Here is a 25,166-nt window from a genome sequence, read left to right on the forward strand (position 1 = left end):
GAGAACTCTCCCAAGCCGAATCTGAAAAGGAGTCCTTATTGAAAAGTACATTGCAGAGATTAATTGGACGCTTTTTGTGAAAATCACACTCAGTGGAGGCAATTGGTGTCTACTACAGCTAGTACTTATTGCTCTTCTGAACCCAATTAATAGCACTCCTACTTAAGCCTCATTAGTGATAAGGCTGTCATTTTATTGTATTATGACCAGAAATGCTATAAAATTAGTATTTTTAAAATAATGACTTTGCTATTGCCCATGGAGGGGGAATGTACAATATTAACCTGGTACCATTTGATCAATACAAGATTACAACTAGATTAAATAAAAATGTGAAAGATGCATGTGCCATACATGTTCGGCTGTCAAATTTTGTATTGTTCCTATTGTTTGCTCACTCTATTTCTTCTGCTGAAATTATTCTTTTTGTTTTAGCTTTTCTTATCTTGATTCAATACACTCCTTTCCTTTAGGATATTTTTTCCAAGATAAATTTTTCATGCATTTAAATAGAAAATCAAAAGCAATTCTTTGTTTATGGCTTAAACTGGATGCTACCAACATATTACAGAGATGGATGTTTTGATCAATTTAGCTATTGCTCGTGATCACTATAAAGGGCCAACATGCAGACCAAGTTTTTAGGCATGCTATCTACCAAAGACAGTCCTTACCTCTATGCTAAAAGTTTGGGACACCCAATCCTTAGGAGTGATTCCTTAGGAAAGGGGGCCTTTGTACCTAATAACATATCAATTGGTGGTCAACACGATGCCAACTTTATTCTTCTAACTGGTCCTAACATGGGTGGAAAGTTAACTCTCTTTCGCCAAGTTTGCTTGGCGGTGGTTTTGGCCCAGGTGAAGCTTTTTCAATCATGTTGCTTCCTTTGATCTCTTCTTCATATATATATATATATATTCATTTGTTGTTATTATGGTCATTATTCGTCTGCTAATATTGATGGTGTCTTTTGGTGTCAGCTAATAGTTAAGTGTTAGAGGGTTGTTGTTTTAATTTATCCTGTTTTGTGTGTTGATTTTCATATAATATGCTCCAATTCTTTTATAATAAACATATGTACTCTTTTAATTATAAACTTAATTTGTACACAACTTTATTAATATATAAAAAATTTAATCATAGATTTTTAGCAAATAAACAGTCATTTTGAGAAAATTAAGGGTAAATTTGGTTTGTATTTCTATTTTTGATTCTTTCAGTCTTATTTAGTTTTAGAAATTTATAAAAGAAAATTGAAATTAAACAATAAAAATAATAAATTTATTAAATAGAATTTTCAATCTACATTGTCTATTTACACTAAAGCTAGATCAATTATTCAAAGGGCAAATTGGCCATGTATGCTTATTAAACAAAGTACAATAATCTTATAATAAAGAGTTCTAGGATGAGTAACCCGATCCCCTTTACCATGAGTTTTTTACCTAGGCTGCGGTTAAATGGTGTACCAGTACCACTACCTGCAAGACAATACGTTCAAACATGAGTCCTACAATCTATATATACTTGGGGCTAATAGATGATCAAACATCAAATTATCAAAGTTTTTTTTTTTTAAAAAGAGTATTAATGTGACAGTGGATACACAAATAGTTTGCCTAAGGTGCTTACTTGGATTGGTGGGAATGCTTTGTTCATTCCTGAAAAAGTTTCCAGGATCAACAACAGTCTTGATCTTCGCTTGGGGGGTAAACTAAAAATAATATAATTGCATTAATAATGAAATGCTTCTTGAAGTTTTGGTCATAAAATTTAACTAGCTTCTTTTTTAATTTACCGATGTCATTTTTAATATCCTAATTCCTGCTCTCTATTAGGCATTCAGTTCACTATTTTCACTAGCTTTAACTGATTTACTTAAATTGCTAAGAAATTGAGATAAACTGATCTTAATTAACCAGTACGATCATTGGCATTTACAAAATTTTAGAGCTAGATTTCCTGTTGTGGTGTGATTTAGTTTTTTCATATTTACACGTTTCCAATATCCACTTGAAAGGCATAATTAATGATACCATTTATGGGTAAGCCACTTAAGGTTCTGTGGTTATAAGATTTGCAAGTAATTTCTATGTTATATGTTCCAGTGTTGGTATTGAATCTTGTTTATACCTTGGGTCGAGCTGGCCAACCCGGAATGTTCTACAGACAAAGTGACCGACCTCTTCAGGTCAGGACAACTCGACCTCTTTCTTAAGAGCTCGGCCAAGTCACCAGCCAAGCCCAAAGAAGGGCCCAAATAGAGGAACATGCCCCAAATCCTAAGGGAGCCCAAGCCTACAGAGAGAAGGGCGGTTTCCTTGAAGATAAGATGACCTCACTTGAAGATAAGATAAAGATAAGATAAGATAACTAACTTATCTTATCTAAGAAGGTCATTCTATGCCATTATAAATACATTGAAGCACCCAGGCATAACTCATACTCTGATTCTATTCAATACCTGCTTAATACCCTTGCTAACTTAAGCATCGGAGTCCCTTGCAGGTACCCCCCACCCTCCGGGGACGAAGGATCAGCACCATCACCAAGTCGGACACAACAGCCCCTACCAGCACATAAGATCTCGTCCGAGATCGACCCACAGTTTCAGGTAACCCTCGGAACATTGGCGCCGTTGCCAGGGAACCTGGAAGTCATCCCAGCACCATGACGGACGACCATGACAACAACTACGACCCATATCTAGAGGATAGAATGCCGCACAAAAACGCGGACACTACACCAAAAGATACTCCCCAAATCAACAAAAAGAACTCCCCAAACGAGGGAGCCCTGAATGAGTTTCAAGATCGGTTAAAACAACTTGAGGAAGAAGCTCTACGTCAACGAGAGGCTGAGAAGGACCTACAAAGAGAAATAAGACGACGCCGGGAATTGGAGAACAAACTCCTAAAACTTGAAGCCAATGTCAAGGCTAAAGCCAGCCGATCCACTCCCGAAGATAGCACCCGCAAGGAGCAAGATCTATTCACCAAGGAGATCATGAAGACAAGAATCCCAAAAGACTTTAAACTCCCAGACATGACCTTGTACAATGGCACTACGGATCCCAGCCATCATCTCAGCAACTTCAGGAGCAGAATGTATCTCACCGACGCCTCAGATGCAGTTCGTTGCAAAGCCTTTCCAACTACTTTAACAAAAACAACAATTAGATGGTTCGACAACCTCCTTCCTAGATCCATCTCGAGTTTCGACAACATGGCCAAGAAATTCCTGGCCAAATTCTCCATCCAAAAGGACAAATCTAAACATGCGCCGAGCTTACTGGGAATCAGACAAGGAGAAAGGGAAACCCTGCGCAATTACATAGAGAGATTCAATAAGACATGCCTGGATATACAAAACCTGCCAACAGAAGCCGCTATCATGGGCCCCATTAATGGCCTGCGAGAAGGGTCTTTTAGTCAATCTATATCAAAGAAGTACCCTACGTCTCTGAACGAGATGCAAGAACGAGCGGAAAAGTACATCAACATGGAAGAAAACTCTCGATTAGGAGAGACCTCAAAGGCCAGGTTCACCTCTCGGGATAAAGACAAAGATTCCAGAAAGAAGGAAGATCGCCATGGAGAGAAAATAAAAGATACCACAATTACACCCCTCTTCGGGTGTCTCTTGTGGTTGTCTACAGAGAGGTTTGCAACACAGAAAAAATACCACCAACTCGACCACTCAAAGGCAAAAAAGGAGGAGGAAATCAGGCTGAATATTATGAATACCATCGGATCCACGGGCACTCCACCAATGAGTGTTTTGACTTAAAAAATGTCATAGAAAAGCTCGTACGAGAAGGAAAGCTAGATCGATACCTGGCCACCCATGATGATGAACAAAGGAAAAGAAGAAGAGCAGAAGATGTCGGACCAACCGCGCGATCATCCCGGACGCCAGAAAGACATGTCCACATGATACACGGCGGATTCGCCGGGGGAGGAATCTCCAAATCATCCCGCAAAAGACATCTCAAATACGTATACCGCGTCGCAGAAAAAGAGGAAGCACCCAACATCTCGGCGATCACTTTTACCAAGGAAGACGCATCCGGCGTCGCGTCAGGGCATAACGATCCCATGGTCATCACTATTATACTGGAAAACGCAAATTTTTACCGCACATTGATAGACTAGGGGAGTGATGAGCGGATAATTTGTACGCTTTTTGGCATTGTTTTTAGTATGTTTTTAGTATAATCTAGTTAGTTTTTAGTATATTTTTATTAGTTTTTAGTTAAAATTCACTTTTCTGGACTTTACTATGAGTTTCTGTGTTTTTCTGTGATTTCAGGTATTTTCTGGCTAAAATTGAGGGACCTGAGCAAAAATCTGATTCAGAGACTGAAAAGGGCTGCAGATGCTATTGGATTCTGACCTCCCTGCACTCGAAGTGGATTTTCTGGAGCTACAGAAGCCCAATTGGCGCGCTCTTAACGGCGTTGGAAAGTCGACATCTTGGGCTTTCCAGCAATATATGATAGTCCATACTTTGCCCAAGATTTGATGGCCCAAACTGGCGTTCAAAATCACCATCAGAATTTCCAGTGTTAAACGCCAGAACTGGCACAAGGATGGGAGTTAAATGCCCAAACTGGCATAAAAGCTGGTGTTTAATTCCAAGAAGAGTCTCTACACGAAAATGCTTCAATTCTCAGCCCAAGCACACACCAAGTGGGCCTGGAAGTGGATTTTTATGTCATTTACTCATCTCTGTAAACCCTAGGCTACTAGTTCTCTATAAGTAGGACCTTTTACTATTGTATTTTCATCTTGGTAGCTATCTTAGATCATTGGGAGGCTGGCCATTCGGCCATTCCTAGACCTTGTTCTTATATATTTTCAACGGTGGAGTTTTTACACACCATAGATTAAGGTGTGGAGCTCTGCTGTACCTCGAGTATTAATGCAATTACTATTGTTCTTCTATTCAATTCCGCTTGTTCTTGTTCTAAGATATCACTTGTTCTTCAACTTGATGAATGTGATGATCCGTGACACTCATCATCATTCTCACCTATGAACGCGTGCCTGACAACCACCTCTGTTCTACCTTAGATTGGGTGGATATCTCTTGGATTCTTTAACCGGAATCTTCGTGGTATAAGCTAGAATTGATGGCGGCATTCAAGAGAATCCGGAAGGTCTAAACCTTGTCTGTGGTATTCTGAGTAGGATTCAATGATTGAATGACTATGACGTGCTTCAAACTCCTGAAGGCTGGGCGTTAGTGACAGATGCAAAAGAATCACTGGATTCTATTCCAACCTGATTGAGAACCGACAGATGAATAGCCGTGCCGTGACAGAGTGCATTGAACATTTTCACTGAGAGGATGGGAGGTAGCCACTGACAACGGTGAAACCCTTGCATACAGTTTTCCATGGAAAGGAGTAAGAAGGATTGGATGAAGACAGCAGGAAAGCAGAGAGACGGAAGGGACCAAGCATCTTCATACGCTTATCTGAAATTCCCACCAATGAATTACATAAGTATCTCTATCTTTATCTTTGTGTTTTATTCATCATTCATAACCATTTGAGTTTGCCTAACTAAGATTTACAAGGTGACCATAGCTTGCTTCATACCAACAATCTCTGTGGGATCGACCCTTACTCGCGTAAGGTTTATTACTTGGACGACCCAGTACACTTGCTGGTTAGTTGTGCGATGTTGTGTTTATGCCATGGTATTGAACACCAAGTTTTTGGATTCATAACCGGGGATTATTTGAATTGTGAAAAGTATTGATCACAATTTCGTGCACCAAGTTTTTGGCGCTGTTGCCGGGGATTGTTCGAGTATGGACAACTGACGGTTCATCTTATTGCTTAGATTAGGTATTTTTCTTCGGAGTTCTTTAGAACGAATTCTAGTGTTTCAAGGTGATGTTCTTATCATCACCAAAGCTGATTGATCTTCATCAATTTAGCTCTTGAATGCAATGTTCTGCTGAAACTTAGCTAGCCATGTCTAATTTCTTTAGACTGAAGCTTTAGACTAACATTGCATGATTCCTGGAATTCTCATTAAGAATTTTGATACCTTTATTTTCTTTTCCACTTAATTTTCGAAAAAGCACAAAAAAATTACAAAATCATAAAATCCAAAAAATTTCTTGTTTGAGTCTAGAGTCTCATTTTAAGTTTAGTGTCAATTGCATGTTTCTGTTCTTCTTGCATTCATTCATGTGTCTTAAGTGATCTTCAAGATGTTCTTGATGATTTCATTGCTTTGATCTTTAAATTCTCTTGACTTGAGTGTTTATGTGTCTCATATGCATTCTCATTTTTAGTGTCAGTAGTATACAAACTGCTAAGTTTGGTGTCTTGCATGCATTGTTATTTGATTTTAGTTTCATTTTGATTATTCCTCATTATTAAAAATCCAAAAATATTTTTAATTTGTGTCTTTTCAAGTCAATAATACGGAAGATTGAAGATTCAGAACATACAGCAGAGGAACTACACAGAAAAAGCTGGGCGTTCAAAATGCCCAGTGAAGAAGACAGACTGGCGTTTAAACGCCAGCCAGGGTGCCTGGCTGGGCGTTTAACGCCCAAAAGGGTAGAGTTTTGGGCGTTAAACGCCAGAATGTGCACCATTCTGGGCGTTTAACGCCAGGATGGCACAAGAGGGAAGATTTTGTTTTCAAATCAAATTTTCTTTTTTAAGTTTTCAAAATTTTTCAAAATCAAATCTTTTTCAAATCATATCTTTTCAATCATATGTTTTCAAAATCAATTTCTTTCTATTTTTAAGGATACTTGCTATCAATTAATGATTTGATTCAACATTTCAAGTATGTTGCCTTTTCTGTTGAGAAAGGTTTAATGTTTAAATCATATCTTTTCTTGTTAGCCAAGTTATTTTTTAAAAAAAATCAAATCTTTTTAAAATGTTTTTCAAATCATATTTTCTCAATCACAACTTTTTAAAATCAATCATATCTTCTTAACCACATCTTTTTCAAAATAGTTTTCAATCAAATCTTTTTTATTTCTAATTTCAAAATCTTTTTCAGAAATCACTTTACTTCTTTCTCAATCATGGTTTTCGAAAATCAATTAGTGTTTTTCAAAATGTTTTCAAAATCTTTTACTTAATTTTCGAAAATTACTTCCCCTCTTCTCACATCCTTCTATTTATGGACTAACACTATTCCTTAATGCACAATTCGAACTCCATCTTCTTTGATAAGTTCGAATTTTCTACTTCTGCCTTCTATTTTTCCTCTGACACCTCAAGGAATCTCTATACTGTGACATAGAGGATTCCATATTTTCTTGTTCTCTTCTCTTTCATATGAGCAGGAGCAAAGACAAAAGCATTCTTGTTGAGGCTGACCCTGAACCTGAAAGGACCTTGAAGCGAAAACTAAGAGAAGCTAAGGCACAACTCTTTGTAGAGGACCTAACAGAAATCTTCAAAGAAGAAGAACCCATGGCAGCCGAAGACAACAACAATGCCAACAATGCAAGGAAGGTGCTGGGTGACTTTACTGCACCTACTCCCGACTTCTATGGGAGAAGCATCTCTATCCCTGCCATTGGAGCAAACAACTTTGAGCTTAAGCCTCAATTAGTTTCTCTAATGCAACAAAATTGCAAGTTCCATGGACTTCCATTGGAAGATCCTCATCAGTTTTTAGCTAAATTCTTGCAAATCTGTGACACTGTCAAGACTAATGGGGTTGACCCTGAGGTCTACAGACTTATGCTATTCCCTTTTGCTATAAGAGACAGAGCTAGAATATGGGTGGACTCACAACCTAAAGAAAGTCTGAACTCTTGGGAAAAGCTAGTCAATGCCTTCTTGGCAAAGTTCTTTCCACCTCAAAAATTGAGTAAGCTTAGAGTGGAAGTCCAAACCTTCAGACAGAAGGAAGGAGAATCCCTCTATGAAGCTTGGGAAAGATACAAACAATTAATCAGAAAGTGTCCCTCTGATATGCTTTCTGAATGGAGCCTCATAGGTATTTTCTATGATGGTCTGTCTGAACTGTCCAAGATGTCTTTGGATAGCTCTGCTGGAGGATCTCTTCATCTGAAGAAGACGCCTACAGAAGCTCAAGAACTAATTGAAATGGTTGCAAATAACCAATTCATGTACACTTCTGAAAGGAATCCTGTGAACAATGGGACTAATCAGAAGAAAGGAGTTCTTGAGATTGACACTCTGAATGCCATATTGGCTCAGAACAAAATATTGACTCAGCAGGTCAATATGATTTCTCAAAGTCTGTCTAGAATGCAAAATGTACCAGGCAGTACTAAGGAAGCTTAATCTGAAGAAGAAGCTTATGATCCTGAGAACCCTTCAATGGAAGAGGTGAATTACATGGGAGACCCTTATGGAAACACCTATAATCCTTCATGGAGAAATCATCCAAATCTCTCATGGAAGGATCAACAGAGACCTCAACAAGGTTTCAACAACAATAATGGTGGAAGAAACAAGTTTAGCAATGGCAAGCCTTTTCCATCATCTTCTCAGCAACAGACAGAGAATTCTAAGCAGAACCACTCTGACTTAGCAACCATGGTCTCTGATCTAATCAAAACCACTCAAAGTTTCATGACTGAAACAAGGTCCTCCATTAGAAATTTGGAGGCACAAGTGGGTCAACTGAGCAAGAAAATTACTGAACTCCCTCCTAGTACTCTTCCAAGCAATACAGAAGAAAATCCAAAAGGAGAGTGCAAGGCCATCAACATGGCCGAATTTGGAGAGGAGGGAGAGGCAGTGAATGCCACTGAGGAAGACCTCAATGGACGTCCACTGACCTCCAATGAGTTCCCCAATGAGGAACCATGGGAATCTGAGGCTCTCACTGAGACCAGAGAGAGTCCATTGGAATTACTTCTGCCATTCATGAGCTCTGATGAGTATTCTTCCTCTGAAGAGGATGAGTATGTCACTGAAGAGCAAGTTGCTAAATACCTTGGAGCAATCATGAAGCTAAATGACAAGTTATTTGGAAATGAAACTTGGGAGGATGAACTCCCTTTGCTTACCAAAGAACTGGATGACTTGTCTAGGCAGAAATTACCTCAAAAGAGACAGGATCCTGGGAAGTTTTCAATACCTTGTGCCATAGGCACCATGACCTTCAAGAAGGCCTTGTGTGACCTAGGGTCAAGTGTAAACCTCATGTCTCTCTCTGTAATGGAGAAGCTAGGGATCTTTGAGGTGCAAGCTGCAAAAATCTCACTAGAGATGGCAGACAACTCAAGAAAACAAGCTTATGGACTTGTAGAGGATGTTCTGGTAAAAGTTGAAGACCATTACATCCCTGCTGATTTCATAGTCCTAGAGACTGGGAAGTACATGGATGAATCCATCATCCTTGGCAGACCCTTCCTAGCCACAGCAAAGGCTGTGATTGATGTTGATAGAGGAGAATTGATCATTCAAGTGAATGAAGAATCTTTGGTGTTTAAGACTCAAGGATATCCCTCTGTCACTATGGAGAGGAAGCATGAAGAGCTTCTCTCAAAATAGAGTCAAACAGAGCCCCCACAGTCAAACTCTAAGTTTGGTGTTGGAAGGCCACAACCAACTTCTAAGTTTGGTGTTGAACCCCCACATTCAAACTCTAAGTTTGGTGTTGGGAGGTTCCAACATTGCTCTGAGCATCTGTGAGGCTCCATGAGAGCCCTCTGTCAAGCTACTGACATTAAAGAAGCACTTGTTGGGAGGCAACCCAATGTTATATTTTATCTATTTTCCTTGTTATTTTATGTTTTCTGTAGGTTGATGATCATGAGAAGTCACAAAATCAATTGAAAAAGCAAAAACAGAATGAAAAACAGAAATAAGTCTGGCACCATTCTGGCGTTTAACGCCATAAAGGGGCACCAGACTGGCATTAAACGCCAGAAAAGGGCAAGAAGTTGGCGTTAAACGCCAAAAATGGGCACCAGCCCGGCGTTTAACGCCAGAATTGGCACAGGGAGCAATTTTGCTCGCCACTTGGTGCAGGGATGACTTTTCCTTGACACCTCAGGATCTGTGGACCCCACAGGATCCCCACCTAGCCCACCACTCTCTCTCTTCTTCTTCACCCACTCACCAATCACCTCAACACCTCTTCCCCCAAAAAAAAACCTTCACCTATCAAATCCCATCTTTCTCTTCACCACTCACATCCATCCTTCATAAAACCCCACCTACCCCACCATTCAAATTCAAAACACTTTTCCTTCCCAAACCCACCCTCCCATAACCGAACCCTACCCCTCTCTCCACTCCTTTATAAACCCATCTTCACTCCTTCATTTTCACACAACCTAAACACTACTTCTCCCCCTTTGGCCGAACCACAAAGCTATCTCCATCTCCTTCATTTCTTCTTCTTCTACTCTCTTCTTTCTTTTTTCGCTCGAGGACGAGCAAACCTTTTAAGTTTGGTGTGGTAAAAGTATTGCTTTTTGTTTTTCCATAACCATTTATGGCATCCAAGGCCGGAGAGACCTCTAGAAAGAGGAAAGGGAAGGCAAAAGCTTCCACCTCCGAGTCATGGGAGATGGAGAGATTCATCTCAAGGGTGTATCAAGACCACTTCTATGAAGTTGTGGCCTTGAAGAAAGTGATCCCCGAGGTGCCTTTCAAACTCAAAAAGAGTGAATATCCGGAGATCCGACATGAGATCCGAAGAAGAGGTTGGGAAGTTCTTACCAACCCCATTCAACAAGTCGGAATCTTAATGGTTCAAGAGTTCTATGCCAATGCATGGATCACCAAGAACCATGACCAAAGTGTGAACCCGGACCCAAAGAATTGGCTTACTATGGTTCGGGGGAAATACTTGGATTTTAGTCTGGAAAATGTAAGGTTGGCATTCAACTTGCCCATGATGCAAGGAGATGAACATCCTTACACTAGAAGGGTTAACTTTGATCAAAGGTTGGACCAAGTCCTCACAGTCATTTGTGAAGAGGGCGCCCAATGGAAGAGAGATTCAAGAGGAAAGCCGGTTCAATTGAGAAGGCATGACCTCAAGCCCGTGGCTAGAGGATGGTTGGAGTTTATCCAACGCTCATTCATTCCCACTAGCAACCGGTCCGAAGTTACTATAAACCGGGCTATCATGATTCATAGCATCATGATTGGAGAAGAAATAGAAGTTCATGAGGTGATATCCCAAGAACTTTATAAGGTGGCGGACAAGTCCTCTACCTTGGCAAGGTTAGCCTTTCCTCATCTCATTTGTCACCTCTATTTTTCAGTTGGAGTTGACATAGAGGGAGACATCCCCATTGATGAGGACAAGCCCATCACTAAGAAGAGGATGGAGCAAACAAGAGACCCCTCTCATCATCAAATCCCTGAGATGCCTCAAGGGCTGCACTTTTCTCCACAAAACTATTGGGAGCAACTAAACACCTCCCTAGGAGAATTGAGTTCCAACATGGGACAACTAAGGGTGGAGCACCAAGAACACTCCGTCCTCCTCCATGAAATTAGAGAAGATCAAAGAATCATGAGAGAGGAGCAACAAAGGCAAGGAAGAGACATTGAGGAGCTCAAGCACTCCATAGGATCTTCAAGAGGAAGAACAAGCCGCCATCACTAAGGTGGACCCGTTCTTTATTTTTCTGTTTTTCGAAAATTATGCTTATGTTTAGCTATGTTTGTGTCTTGTGATCATTAATGTCTTAGTGTCTATGCCTTAAAGTTATGAATGTCCTATGAATCCATCACCTCTCTTAAATGAAAAATGTTCTTAATTGAAAAAGAGAAGAATTGCATGAATTTTGAATTTTATAACAGTTTAATTATTTTGATGTGGTGGCAATACTTTTGTTTTCTGAATGTATGCTTAAACAGTACATATGTCTTTTGAATTTGTGGTTCATGAATGTTGGCTCTTGAAAGAATGATGAAAAAGGAGACATGTTAATGAGGATCTGAAAAATCATAAAAATGATTCTTGAAGCAAGAAAAAGCAGTGAATACAAAAAAAAGAGAGAAGGAGAAAAACGAAAAAAGGGAGAAAAGAAAACGGAAAAAAAAGAAAAAAAGAAAAATAAAGAAATAAAGTTGTGATCCAATGCAAAAAGAGTGTGCTTAAGAACCCTGGACACCTCTAATTGGGGACTCTAGCAAAGCTGAGTCACAATCTGAAAAGGTTCACTCAATTATGTGTCTGTGGCATGTATGTATCCGGTGGTAATACTGGAAGACAGAGTGCTTTGGGCCACGGCCAAGACTCATAAAGTAGCTGTGTTCAAGAATCATCATACTTAACTAGGAGAATCAATGACACTATTTGGATTCTGAGTTCCTAAAGAAGCCAATCATTCTGAATTTCAAAGGATAGAGTGAGATGCCAAAACTATTCAGAGGCAAAAAGCTAAAAGCCCCGCTCATCTAATTAATACTGATCTTCATAGATGTTTTTGGAATTCATTGCATATTCTCTTCTTTTTATCTTATTTGATTTTCAGTTGCTTGAGGACAAGCAACAATTTAAGTTTGGTGTTGTGATGAGCGGATAATTTGTACGCTTTTTGGCATTGTTTTTAGTATGTTTTTAGTATAATCTAGTTAGTTTTTAGTATATTTTTATTAGTTTTTAGTTAAAATTCACTTTTCTGGACTTTACTATGAGTTTTTGTATTTTTCTGTGATTTCAGGTATTTTCTGGCTGAAATTGAGGGACCTGAGCAAAAATCTGATTCAGAGACTGAAAAGGGCTGCAGATGCTGTTGGATTCTGACCTCCCTGCACTCGAAATGGATTTTCTGGAGCTACAGAAGCCCAATTGGCGTGCTCTCAACGGCGTTGGAAAGTAGACATTCTGGGCTTTCCAGAAATATATGATAGTTTATACTTTGCCCAAGATTTGATGGCCCAAATCGGCGTTCAAAGTCACCATCAGAATTTCCAACGTTAAACGCCGGAACTGGCACAAGGATGGGAGTTAAACACCCAAACTGGCATAAAAGCTGGCGTTTAACTCCAAGAAGAGTCTCTACACGAAAATGCTTCAATTCTCAGCCCAAGCACACACCAAGTGGGCCCGGAAGTGGATTTTTATGTCATTTACTCATCTCTGTAAACCCTAGGCTACTAGTTCTCTATAAGTAGGACCTTTTACTATTGTATTTTCATCTTGGTAGCTATCTTTATTCTTATGCTATCTTAGATCATTGGGAGGCTGGCCATTTGGCCATGCCTAGACCTTGTTCTTATGTATTTTCAACGGTGGAGTTTCTACACACCATAGATTAAGGTGTGGAGCTCTGCTGTACCTCGAGTATTAATGCAATTACTATTGTTCTTCTATTCAATTCCGCTTGTTCTTGTTCTAAGATATCACTTGTTCTTCAACTTGATGAATGTGGTGATCCGTGACACTCATCATCATTCTCACCTATGAACGCGTGCCTGACAACCACCTCCGTTCTACCTTAGATTGGGTGGATATCTCTTGGATTCTTTAACCGGAATCTTCGTGGTATAAGCTAGAATTGATGGCGGCATTCAAGAGAATCCGGAAGGTCTAAACCTTATATGTGGTATTTTGAGTAGGATTCAATGATTGAATGACTGTGACAAGCTTCAAACTCCTGAAGGCTGGGCGTTAGTGACAGACGCAAAAGAATCACTGGATTCTATTCCAACCTGATTGAGAACCGACAGATGAATAGCCGTGCCGTAACAGGGTGCGTTGAACATTTTCACTGAGAGGATGGGAGGTAGCCACTGACAACGGTGAAACCCTTGCATACAGTTTGCCATGGAAAGGAGTAAGAAGGATTGGATGAAGACAGCAGGAAAGGGACCAAGCATCTTCATACGCTTATCTGAAATTCTCACCAATGAATTACATAAGTATCTCTATCTTTATCTTTGTGTTTTATTCATCATTCATAACCATTTGAGTTTGCCTAACTAAGATTTACAAGGTGACCATAACTTGCTTCATACCAACAATCTCTGTGGGATCGATCCTTACTCGCGTAAGGTTTATTACTTGGACGACCCAATACACTTGCTGGTTAGTTGTGCGAAGTTGTGTTTATGCCATGGTATTGAACACCAAGTTTTTGGATTCATCACCGGGGATTATTTGAGTTGTGAATAGTATTGATCACAATTTCGTGTACCAGGGAGCTCTGCCGATATCTTATTCAAAACCGCTTTCGATAAACTCGGCTTGGAAGAAAAAGAACTCAGATATATCCGGACAGCCTGTTCGGGCTAGGAGATACCCCAGTACAACTAATGGGATACATCTCACTCCACACAACCTTTGGAAAAGGAAGTCAGTCAAGAACACTCAAAATAGATTACATCGTCGTCGATGTAAGCTCAGCCTACAATGCCCTAATAGGTCGGGCAACGTTAAATCATCTCAGCGCAATAGTCTCGACTCCGCATCTATGCATGAAGTTCCCAACTGCAGGAGGAATAGCCACAGTAAAGGCAGATCAGAAGATGGCGCGCCGCTGTTACAACGAAAGTCTAAACCTCAGAGGCAGAGGAGAAGAATTCCACACAATCGAGCTCGGTGGAGTTCGGAGGCGGGAGGAGCTCCGCCCACAACCTGAAGGAGAAATAGAAAAAATCCAGATTGGGAACACCCCGGACCAAACAACCAACATCGGCACACTCCTAAAAGAGGACATAAAAGAATCACTCATACAGTTTCTACGCAACAACGCCGACCTCTTTGCATGGAAGGCCGCAGCCATGCCAGGCATAGATCCCAAACTAATGTGCCACAAGCTAGCAGTCTACCCAGGATCTCGGCCGGTAGGTACGAGCTCTACTGGAGGCAGGCTTCATAAGAGAAGTCAAATACCCGCTATGGCTTGCTAATGTCGTTTTGGTAAAAAAGTCAAATGGAAAGTGGAGAATGTGCACCGACTATACTGATCTCAACAAAGTTTGCCCAAAGGATCCTTGTCTACTCCCAAACATCGACGCACTGGTAGATGCCTCCTCCGGATACAAATACCTCTCCTTTATGGACGCATACTCGGGATATAACCAAATCCCAATGTACCTACCCGATCAAGAAAAAACATCTTTCTTAACCCCAAAGGCAAATTACTGCTATATTGTTATGCCCTTCAGTCTCAAAAACGCGGGAGCCACTTACCAAAGATTAATGAACAAAGTTTTTTCGAATCACATCGGAAAGATCATGGAGGTCTACATAGACGACATGCTAGTGAAGACGCAAAACAAAGAGATGTTATTATCCGACCTGACACAAGAATTCAACACCATAAGACGATACGACATACGACTCAATCCCACGAAATGTACCTTTGCAGTAGAAGCTGGTAAATTCTTGGGTTTTATGATCACACAGAGAGGAATCGAGGCAAACCTGGACAAGCGCAGGGTCGTACTCGACATGAAAAGTTCGCCTTATATCAAAGAGGTACAACAACTCAACGGGCGGTTGGCAGCCTTGTCCAGATTCCTGGCTGGATCAACAATAAGATCTCTCCCCTTCTACGCCATTATAAGGAAGGGAAAGGAGTTTGAATGGACAGCTGAATGCGAGCAAGCCTTCTAAGACTTCAAAAAATTTCTGGGACGGCCACCTATATTAAGTCGGCCACGGGAAGGAGAACTACTCAGCTTGTACCTCGCAGTGGGAAATCGGGCAATAGCCTCAGCACTGGTCCGAGAAGACAACAATGGGCAACAACCCGTATACTTTATCAGCAAAGCATTACAAGGGTCCGAGCAGAACTACCAGAAAATAGAAAAGTTCGCTTACGCTCTCATAATAACATCTCGACGACTTCGCCCGTATTTCCAATCTCATACCATTAAAGTTAGGACCAACCAGCCCATAAAAGGAATCCTACAGAAAACAGACTTGGCAGGCAGAATCCTGTAATGCGCAGTCGAGTTGTCCGAATTCGACCTTCAATACGAAGCTCGGACGGCTATCAAATCTCAATATCTGGCCGACTTCATTGCGGAATTTATGGACACACCGAAAATCCCCGCAGAATGGAATCTATATGTGGATGGCTCCTCAAATAAAACGGGAAGTGGCACAGGCGTAATAATTGAAAGCGACCAGGGGACCCAAATCGAACTCTCCCTCAAATTTGGGTTCCCTGCCTCAAACAATCAAGCGGAATATGAGGCACTACTAGCTGGTTTGAAGCTGGCTAGGAAGGTTGGAGCTCAAAAACTTATCATCTTCAGCGATTCACAAGTAGTCATTTCACAAATAATAAGAAGCTACCAAGCCAAATATCCCACTATGAAAAAATTCTTGGACAAAACTAGGGAACAACTCGGATAACTTGGAGAGCATGAGATTCAACACATACCCCGAGAACAGAATGCCCGGGCCGATGCACTCTCAAAATTAGCCAGCACCAAACTAGGAGGCAACAATAGAAGCCTTATCCAAGAAATTCTATAGAAGCCATCAATCTCAAAAGAAGAAAAGGTCCTAGCCATAACAGGTCACGATCAGGGATGGATGACCCCCATAATTAATTACCTCACAACAGAAGCCCTCCCTACAGATGAGAAAGAGGCAAAGAGGTTAAAACGGGAAGCACAATACTACACCATCATAAATAATACTTTATACAAAAGAGGAATTTTAACACCATTGCTAAAATGCGTGCCGACTTCCAACACTAAGGATATCCTAGAAGAAGTACACAGTGTCACTTGTGGCAATCACCTCGGAGCGTAAGCACTCGCCAAAAAAGTACTTCGGGCAGAATTCTATTGGCCAACTCTATAAAAAGAAGCCACAGAATTTGTAAGGACATGTTCGCCATGTCAAAAACATGCCAACTTCCACACTGCTCCGCCAGAAAAACTCATCAGTATAACCTCACCTTGGCCATTCACAAAATAGGGACACGATCTCCTCGGACCTTTTCCTCAAGGATCGAGACAAGTCAAATTCCTCATAGTAAGAATAGACTACTTCACAAAATGGATTGAGGTAGAACCCCTAGCCAACGCCACAACTCAAAGAAGTCGGAAGTTTCTATACAGAAACACCGTCACAAGGTTCAGAGTTCCATACTCCATCACTACAGACAATGGTACCCAGTTCACATACGCAGGCTTCAGAAAACTAGCGGCCGAACTGAATATAAAATAACAATTCACCTCTGTCGAGCACCCCCAAGTCAATGGGCAAGCCGAAGCTACTAATAAAGTTATACTAGCAGGGTTAAAACGGAGATTACAGGATGCAAAGGGAGCCTGTGCTGAAGAGCTCCCGCAAGTCCTATAGGCATATCGAACGACTCCACATTCCACGACAAAGGCGTCACCTTTCCGATTAGCCTACGGAATGGAGGCAACGATCCCAGTGGAGGTCGAAGAAGGATCACACAAAGTAATCTATTTTAGCGAAAAGCCTAATTCCCAACTTCAAAGGGAAGAGCTCGACTTACTTCTAGAAATCCGAGAGAAAGCTCGGATAAGGGAAGAGGCGCTGAAAAGATGAATGGCCTCCAGATACAACCAAAAAGTAATACAGTGGGCCTTTGCTGAAAACGACCTCATCCTAATCCGAAACGACATAGGAACAACTCAACCTGGAGAAGGAAAGCTGGCAGCAAACAGGAAAGGACCGTTCCGAGTCATAGAAGTATTGGGAAAGGGCTACTACAAGCTTTCCGAACTCGACGGGCGAGTGCTTGCTAGATCATGGCACGTCTGCAACCTAAGAAGGTACTATAGCTAGGGATGATAAAAGATCTTGGACAAGGCGCACTCTTTTTCCTGAAAAAGGTTTTTTAACGAGGCGCCCCGCCAAGACCTACAAATCATCCGACCTAGGAAATTAACTCCTCATGTATATTTGCATTCTTTTTTAATAAAATTTGTTCAGATTCTCTACAAATGCTCAAGTCGTATTATTCTGAAAATATTCATCGCCCGATTGTAAAGCTACAGATCGACAGAAAGTGAAAACAAAATTCACTACGCGATCACGATAAAAACGAGGGCTAAAAACCCAAATTCTAAAAATCGGCAAAGTTGAAAACAGAATAATGCAAGAAGTTATAGAAAGTGATCTATAGAAAGGACCTGACGAGGTCCTAATAAAATGGATTGCTATAAAATAACTTAAAGACTGGCCGGCACAAAAAGTCGGACCAGTCACAACAACCCAAGTTATAAGTAAAGCCTTGGAAAGAGGTATGGCCAACCCTATAAAAGAGGATTACTATAACTTCGAAGAGCCCGACATGACGAAGTCGGACTCCTACAAAAAGTTACAAAAGATAATCCCTGAAAGAGACCTAAAATAAGGTCCAAGAAAAAGGATTATCAAGTAACTCGACAGGGCCCGACGTGACAAAGTCATCCCAGAAACAAAAAGTTACAAAAGATAATCCCTGAAAGAGACCTAAAACAAGGTCCAAAAAAGAGGATTATCAAATAACTCGACAGGGCCCGACGTGACAAAGTCGGCTCAGAAACAAAAAGTTACAAAAGATAATCCCTGAAAGAGACCTAAAACAAGGTCCAAAAAAGAGGATTATCAAGTAACTCGACAGGGCCCGACGTGACAAAGTCGACCCAGAAAGAAAAAGCTACAAAAAGGTAATCCCTGAAAGAGACCTAAAATAAGGTTCAAAAAAGAGGATTATCAAGTAACTCGACAGGGTCCGATATGACAAAGTCGGCTCGGAAGGATAAAGCTATAGAAATAACCCAGAAGAGCCCGACATGATGAAGTCGGCACAAACAACAAAGAGTTATAAAGTAATCCCTGAAAGAGACTTGAACAAGGTCTAAGAAAGAGAATTACAGAAATAACTCGTAAGAGCTCGACATGATAAAAATGGCCACCTGAAAACCTTAAAAAGCAAATCCTAATAGAGACCTGCTGTACTTCAAGTTTTAATGCAATTACTACTATTTTCTATTTAATTCAGTTTATTCCTGTTCTAAGATATTCGTTGCGCTTCAATATGATGAATGTGATGATCCGTGACACTCATCATCATTCTCACCTATGAACGCGTGACTGACAACCACTTCCGTTCTACCTTAGACCAGGCGCATATGTCTTGGATTCCTTAATCAGAATCTTCGTGGTATAAGCTAGATTGATGGCAGAATTCATGAGAATCCAGAAAGTCTAAACCTTGTCTGTGGTATTCCGAGTAGGATTCAGTGATTGAATGATTGTGACGATCTTCAAACTCGCAATTGTTGGGCGTGATGACAAACGCAAAAGAATCAAGGGATTCTATTCCAACATGATCGAGAACCGACAGATGATTAGCCGTGCTGTGACAGAGCATTTGGACCATTTTCACTGAGAGGATGGGATGTAGCCATTGACAACAGTGATGCCCTACATACAGCTTGCCATGGAAAGGAGTAAGAAGGATTGGATGAAGGCAGTAGGAAAGCAGAGATTCAGAAGGAGCACAGCATCTTCATATGCCTATCTGAAATTCCCATCGATGATCTACATAAGTGTTTCTATCTTTATTTTCTGTTTATTTATTATTAATATTCGAAAACTCCATAACCCTTTACTATCCGCCTGACTGAGATTTACAAGATGACCATAGCTTGCTTCATACCAACAATCTATGTGGGATCGACCCTTACTCACGTAAGGTTTATTACTTGGACGACCCAGTACACTTGCTGGTTAGTTGAGCAAAGTTGTGAAATTTTGTTTAGACCATGGTATTGAGCACCAAGTTTTTGGGGCCATTACTTAGGAATCAATTCTGAACAACAATTTAAGTATGAATCACAATTTTGTCCACCAAGAGTATTCATGAATAATTGGGTGTTCAAATTGAAAGCGGATGAAAATGTCTCACGACCAAGGTATAAAGGTCGATTGGTTGTGAAAGGCTTTGAGCAAAAGAAAGGTATTGATTTTGAGGAGATTTTTTCTCCAGTTGTAAAGATGTCCTCTATTCGAGTTGTACTTGGATTGGCGACTAGCTTGAATTTAAAGGTTGGAGCAACTTGATGTGAAGACTGCATTCTTTCATGGTGACATAGATAAAAAAATTTACATAGAGAAATCAGAGGATTTTGAGGTTAAAGGAAAGGAGCATCTTGTATGCAAGTTGAAGAAGACCTTATATGGGTTGAAACAAGCGCCAAGGCAGTGGTATACAAAGTTTGATTCCTTCATGGAAGATCATGGGTATAGTAAGACTTCTTCTGATCATTGTGTGTATGTTAAAAAATTCTCTGATGGTGATTTTATAATTCTCTTGCTTTATGTTGATGACATATTGATTGTTGGTCATGACATTAAGAAGATTGAAAGTCTTAAGAAAGACTTGAACATATCCTTTTCTATGAAGGATTTGGGTCCTGCAAAGAAAATTCTTGGCATGAGTATCACTCGTGATAGAAAGAATGGAAAATTGTGGTTGTCGCAGTAGAAGTATATTGAGAAGGTTTTAGAGAAGTTTAGCATGAGTAATTCCAAACCTGTTAGTACTCCACTTGCTAGTCATTTCAAGCTGAGTTCGCGGCAGTGTCCTACAAGTGAGAAAGAGAAAGAAGAAATGAAGAACATTCCATATGCATCTGCAGTTTGTAGTTTGATGTATGCTATGGTTTGCACCAGGCTGGATATTGCTCATGCTGTTGGAGTTATTAGTCGATTTCTCTCTAATCATGGCAAGAAACACTGGCAAGCAGTGAAGTGGATTCTCAGATACTTTAATGGTACTTCCAGAGTTTGTTTTATGCTTTGGGAGTGGCCAACCTATGTTGGATGGTTACACAGATGCGGATATGGCTGGGGATCTTGATTAAAGAAAGTCTACTTTTTGTTATATGATGACTTTTGTAGGGGTAGCTGTGTCGTGGCAATCTCGACATAAAAAATGTGTTGCTTTATCTACTATAGAGGCAGAATACATTGCTGTTGTTGAAGCTTCTAAGGAACTCTTGTGGATGAAGAAATTTTTACAAGAGTTAGGCATCAATCAAGAGAAGTTTGTGTTATTTTGTGACAGTCAGAGTGCTATCTATCTCAGTAAGAATCCGATATTTTATTCTAGATCGAAGCACATAGAGGTGAGGTATCATTGGATACGTCAAGCGCTTGAGATGAAGTCATATGCACTTGAGAATATCTATACTGATGATAATGGTTCAGATATGATGACTAAGAGTTTACCTACAGTGAATTTTAATTCCTACAAAGAGAAGGCGAACTTGGTGGAGCAGCCTATCTCCACTTGAGTTGGTGAGGGAGAGATTTGTTGGTGGGTCCCCTACTAAGTAGGACCCACAAATTAAAAACAAAAAAATAAATAAAAGAAAAATGGCTAATAAGCCACGGGAAGAGAGAGAGAGGGTTAAGCTTCTTTCAATTGTTTTTGAAAGAAATGAAACAGTGAGAGGAGGGTTTTCATTGTCGAAGAGGAGAAGAAAATTGGGGAAAAAGAGCAGTGTCATTTTGATCCGATTAAACCAGTAATCTTGCTCTATTTTTTATGAAATTTTAGTATGTTATTCCTGATGTAGAGATAAATATTAGAATATAACTTGCTAGTTGTATTGCCTTTTCTTTTGTCTAATTTGAGATACCCACTTTGTTGAGGATTTATGTTGATTCCATCAGTTTTAATGATGTATTTTGTTGATTGTTGATATGCCCTAGTGTTAATAGGAAGACTGATTGTGTACCCATTATTTTGATAATGGAAGATTTTATTGGAGTAGGTCCCGTGAGTTTTGTCACGATAAAATTCTGGTGTTTGATCATTTAATTTTTGCCATTATATTTGTTATTTGGAGTATCTTTGGTATTACCTATTTAATCGTACATGTTGTTGAAAAATTATTTTTTGTGCTTTTGTTGTTAGTCAGATTCTTATTGGACCTCAATTTTTTCAACACCCCATCAGCCTCAAGTTGCAAAAGTATGAAGTGCCGATTGCCACATTTGTGACTCGCTGATAACTTCTCATCACACCAATAACAAAGGCCTTTCTCTCTACGACTATGTATTTTAGCAAAGGTCGATTTTGTTATTGGGTTCTTATTTGTGTTTTTTTAAGGGACGTTGGGTTTGTTTGGTGAGAAGAGGTGGAAGGTTGCTTCGTGTTTTGGTTCATTGTGGCGGTGTGGTGTTTTGGTTGGAAGTTTGGGTGCGGTAATGATTATTTATCCTTGGAACTGATGCAAATTTACCCTTGTAGAGCCTAGTTAAAGTCACAGCTCTCATGAGGGAAGAAGGGAACTGAGCCTTCACCTCACATCTAATATCTTGTCTCAAGCCATTAGTGAAACAATCTTTAAGAGCTTCAAGAGGATCAATTCTAGTCCAATTCGCCAATGCCACAAACTCAGATAATAGTCACTTAACGAAACGTGTTATTTACAAATTGAATAGAAGTTCTCCAGGTGACTCAAATAATAGTCCAAATTTAATCTCTATTTCTCTCTTCAACTGAGTCCGCGACCTGAGCTGTGTCGTACGCTGTGACATCTGAAACCAAGTGATTGCTCTTCCTGACATGTGGATTGCAGCGATTCTAATTTGCTCCTCCTCAGGAACCATGAAAAACTCAAAATATTGATTCATGGAGAAGATCCATCCCAACGCATCACTGCCGTCAAACTTGGGAAGATAGGCCCTTCGATATTGTCGATTATAATGTGAATGTTGATCGTAGCTTGAGTTCGAACTTCAAACCATGCACAATCTCGTTTGAAGGAGTGGCTCTGATTCTAATCAGAAATCAACTGAGCAATCGAAGTTTGAATTGCTTCAAACCTGAGATCCTTCGTCTTAGACATTCTCGCTCGCTCGGCTCTGATTTCTCCCTCCCTGGTTTCCAGCATCTGATAGGGTCTCTTAATATCGGCTTCTATCCCCTTCATACGTGTGTTTTCCACCACTAACAAGGTTAATGAAAGCACCAATTGGATGGGTGAATTGAAATATATGCGAGTTTATTGAATAATAGGATGAGTATGGAGTAAGTGGAAGTATATATGTATCACCAAGGAAACAGTAAATGGCCAATTCAATTACAACAAAGAGTGTAGGGTATAATATAATAAGATCGAAGAAGAGATTGGTGAGTTATTCCCGATCACAACCACAATTTGGGAGCTACCTGAATTCAAGGAAGAATTAAAGTTAGGAGAATAGGAGAATAAATCCCCGTAATAATCCCTCAGATTTATGTAATTATTCGAAATAGTTTTTGAAATTCAAATTTTTTTACAATGGTCTCCCAGATCTTTGGGCACTATAGTAATCTTTATGTCATTTTTGACGCTGAGTTAGTTGTCAGACTGTTAATGTGATCATCTTTTATCATTTTAGACAATTTCAACAACTAAATGACATAAATTTATTCTAATTTGGACTAAATTTAAACATTTTTTCATTTTATAATCCTAATTCCAAATATGCAGAATATATTATTTATCTTTTTTTTCATCTTTTTTTCTTCTTCTCCATCTCTTTATTTCTATAAAGCAAAAGTATGGTTCCAATTAAACAACATTTTTTAATTAAATCAATTTGAAACTACTATAACCATTCTTAATAGAAGTGAATAATATTTTCAATGTAAACAACATTTTTTAATTAAATCGATTTGAAACTACTATAACCATTCTTAATAGAAGTGAATAATATTTTCAATGTATCTCATATGGTTCCAATTAAACAACATTTTTTAATTAAATCAATTTGAAACTACTAGAACCATTCTTAATAGAAGTGAATAATATTTTCAATGTATCTCATAGTATTACAGCATTGCAACCAGGAATGTATCTATATATATTGTAGTGGGGCAAGTACCTCCACTATAATTTGAAACTTTTTTGGTAGTATATAATAATAATATTTATTTACTCCCATTAAATTATTAAATTTGACTCTATAATAATTTTTTACTCAATTTTTGAAATTTAATAATCAATTTAAAAATTTCATATTAGATGTTTATTAGAATGATCAATTCTCAATTTAAATGAAATTGGTGTTCTTTCTTAAAAATGAACTCAAAAGATATTATTTATCTTTTTTTAAAATTAGTTTTAGTTTTTTCTGTAACAACTACATTAATTGAAAGAATTTTTTCAATTATGAATATCGCTGAGAGTTGGCTTTTGATTGTGTGAAAAGTGAATTTTTAAATAATTATTTAGTGATATATATATATAAAGAGAGACATTTCGATTGTATTGTTAAAAAAAAAAGATTACTCAATTTTTTTAAAAATATAAAACCTAAAAAATAAAATTCTAAAATATATATTATTATTTAATTTACTCTTTTAGTATTTTAATATGTAAATTATATATTTTAAAGACTAATCATAGTTTAGAATAACAAAATATAATTATAACAGTAATTAATGAATAATTTTGTATAATTGATTTTTATGCACATATAATATTTTTATTAAAAAAATTATTAGAATTTATCTATCTTGTGTTCTAAAGACACATATTAAGATTATAAATTGAGAATTTTTTATTAAAAATACAAAAAAAATTAAATTTTTAATGTATTTAATTTACAGTTATTAAATGAAAAATTTTAAAACCTTCAATTAATGATAAATTTGTCATGTGCCCTTAAGACAAATGTTAGTTAAACCCAAATAATTATTATTATTTTAATATATTTTGCTTCCATGACAAAAATTTTTAGATCGGTCACTGATTGCAACCAACCGAAACAAAAAACAAATAACAAAATACTTCACCGATTAAAACTACCCTTGTATGAAGAACTAAATGATAGCTCATTTTTACAAATAAATCAATGAGAAATTCAGGAATTAAAATAAAATAAAGCGAGTCCAATTTGAAAACTCAGCTCACAGATTGAAATAAACCTAACGCAACATGCATCAGAAGTAGATGCAAAAGATATTCCAATAGAGACAAATGAAGGGAGAACATACGAATAAATTAGAAACAAACAGTACCTTAGTGATTGGCAGCTAGAATTTTATGAACTAGCTGAAAAAAACAACTAGTACAAGAGTGAGTACCTGAGCTAAAGAGATAGAGAAGAAGAAAAAAAGAGACGAAGAAAAAGATGAAAATCACGCTCTACATTTGGAATTGGGGTTATAAAATAGGGAATGGATCAAATTGGGTTCAAATTGGAATAAATTCATGCCGTTTGATTCTTTAGCATGACAAA

General features: G+C 38.8%; 1 non-coding gene across 1 annotated transcript; it reads right to left on the reverse strand.

Moving 5' to 3' along the window:
- Window positions 1–7,867: 7,867 nt before the first annotated feature.
- On the reverse strand, window positions 7,868–7,975 carry LOC112793115 (small nucleolar RNA R71). Its single transcript, XR_003197824.1, has one exon. It is a non-coding gene; the product is annotated as a small nucleolar RNA R71 (small nucleolar RNA).
- Between the last annotated feature and the right edge of the window lie 17,191 nt (window positions 7,976–25,166).

This window comes from Arachis hypogaea, chromosome 3, assembly GCF_003086295.3.
Source record: "Arachis hypogaea cultivar Tifrunner chromosome 3, arahy.Tifrunner.gnm2.J5K5, whole genome shotgun sequence".
NCBI lineage: Eukaryota > Viridiplantae > Streptophyta > Magnoliopsida > Fabales > Fabaceae > Arachis > Arachis hypogaea.